Raw genomic sequence first — 2,500 nt, 5'->3', positions numbered from 1 at the left:
AGAGCAGTTTCAAAAAAAATCTGATGAATATCGGAAATCTGCCTTGAATGTATGCCCAAATTTTAGCCAAATGCGAACACTGTCTTTAAGGTTTGCGATGAAGGAGAGAAGACGAGGGAAGAAGGAGGACGAAAAGGATGAATCCATACGAAAACAAATTCAAATTCAAAATACTTTATTCCATTAATTATAATGGTTATTATTTTTACATGTTAAACTGACTATTGTTTTTGTAGGTAAAAGCCAATGTGGATAATTTCCTTGTATAATTTTGTGGATTAGTATACTTGCATCGTAATTGTATTTTTGCTGGATTTTTAACCTTTTTAGTTTGTTTATGTGTGGTGTTATGTGGTCGATTTTGTATACATTTCCTATTGCTACTCTTGTGGCAAAATGTTGTACTTTTTGCGTTTTTCGTATTTGTGTTTTGTTTGTTGAACCTCAGATGTCTAGACAGTAGTTAATGATACTGAGGGCTAGTGTTTGTACGACAGTGATTCTTGTGTCATGGTTTAATGTAGCAACCTCCGAATTCTTTAGTTGTATCTGTGTGGATTTCGGCAATGTTTTGACGGCTGCCTATGAAAATGAATTGTGTTTTCTGTGGATTCAGTTTCAGACCATTTCTATCAAAGTAACTCTTTGCTTCTGTGAGAGTCTGTTTAGTGTCTTCTTTTAATTCGTTTAAATTGTTTACAGAGCCTGCGTGAAGAAATTGAGAGTCATGGCGTACTGAAAAAGACAAGTCATTAATAAATTTAGTAAATAAAATTGGGCCTAATATGGAGCCTTGTGGAACACCAAATGAGACTTGTTGTTTTAATGATAGATTTTCACGTATTTTGACAGATTGAGCTTTGGCGGATAAGTAATTTCTAAACCAATAGTTATCAATTCCGTTATTTCTTAGTTTGTTGAGAAGAATTTCATGGTTAACACTGTCAAAGGCCTTTTCATTTGTGATTTTCAGTAATGCTGTTTCGGTTGATAGCTTATTTCTAAATCCATGTTGCGTATTAGATAGAAGGTTACTTGCTTCCAGGAATGTTGTTAGTTGATTTGCGACTATTTTCTCAAGAACTTTCGACATTACTGGGAGTAGAGTAATGGGGCGATAATTGTTTATCTCATCTCTATCTCCTGATTTGAAAATAGGTGTTATGGTGCGATTTTTCCAGAGTGATGGATAAATACCTATGATTATAGATGTATTCATAATAACCGTCAGATAGTACACAATTGCAGGTAGACTATCCTTTATGAATCGATGGGCGATACCATCCGCTCCTACGGTATGTTTCTCGCAAGTGTTTTATTGTTAGTATTGTTGTTTCTATTTCTACCGGTTGTGGTCTGAAAGTATTTGCAGTAAGCCTTATTCCCGTTGTGTTTTGTGAAAATGCTGAGGCGGTTGTTTGTTCATAGGTGAGTCTGCTGACTTCTGAAAGAAGTCATGTAGATGTTTTATATTGTTTCTGTGTGATATTCTTTTTCAGGCACTCGTGTATTTACCAGTTTCCATGTTTCGGAAGAGTCGTGTCTGCATTCTTTGAACTTGTTTTTAAAATAATTTGCTTTTGTACTCTTGATAAGCATTTTTACATTTCTCTTTTTTTGCTTATATTCAGCCTGAAGGGTGGCATCAAATCTGTTTATTTTGAGAGCTTTGTGAGTGTTATTTCCATCACCCACGGCTCTCGTAATGTCGTCGTTTATCCAAGGAGCAGGGGGACGTCTAATTGCTTTTGCTTTATACAGAGCGGAGGCATCTATGGTATTCTTTATCACATTCGTTAAAAGGGTAACTTATCTGTCAACTTCATCTGATAATTAAATCTCCGAGAGTGTCGATTCAGTAGCCATGATATGTTGGCAGAGTGACTGAGGGTCATAGTTTGTTAAATCGTTTTGATAACTGGTTGTCGCTTTGGCATCTGCATATTTAAAGTCGTGGTCCAAAGGTCATGATCAGCAATTTGGCATGGGGTAGCGTCTGTATGTAGGATGATATCGGATCTGTTTGTTATCGTGACATCTAATATGGACGAGGTATTTTCTGTAGGGGTTTTGGTGTTTTGCGTTCCTCCCTTGTTTTTCTTTTTTGATTTCTCGAGGTAACGGTGACGAAACCTTCCTCGTCTTGTTGATGGGTTTGATGTGTTTCCACTCGTTCTGCGTAGTTGTTGATGACGAGCGGTGGTGCTTGTGTAGTGAGAGGGGTGGTAGAGGGGGCAGGAACTCCAGGCACATGGTGGTGTGTTTCATCTTCCCAGTTGCAGTTGGGTGGAAGAGGTTTTTGCTTATTCTTTCTTTTACTATTTCTAATGTAGCTTGTTACTTGTGTAGAGGCTTCGTTTCTCATACTAGTTGTTGATGTCTCGGCGTTGTTCCTGGGCAAACGCTTGCGTGGCACCGGGCGGGGGGCGGCCGGCGTGTCAGCAAGGTCGCGAGTCTGCTTGCTCGGTGTGGGTACGGATGGAGGGGACGGAGTGTCAGG

This window comes from Penaeus japonicus, unplaced genomic scaffold (assembly GCF_977035675.1).
Source record: "Penaeus japonicus unplaced genomic scaffold, GWHDUDI00000001_assembly GWHDUDI00000036, whole genome shotgun sequence".
Taxonomy (NCBI): Eukaryota; Metazoa; Arthropoda; class Malacostraca; order Decapoda; family Penaeidae; genus Penaeus; species Penaeus japonicus.
The sequence above is the reverse complement of the archived record's forward strand: the minus strand, read 5'-3'. Positions refer to the sequence as shown.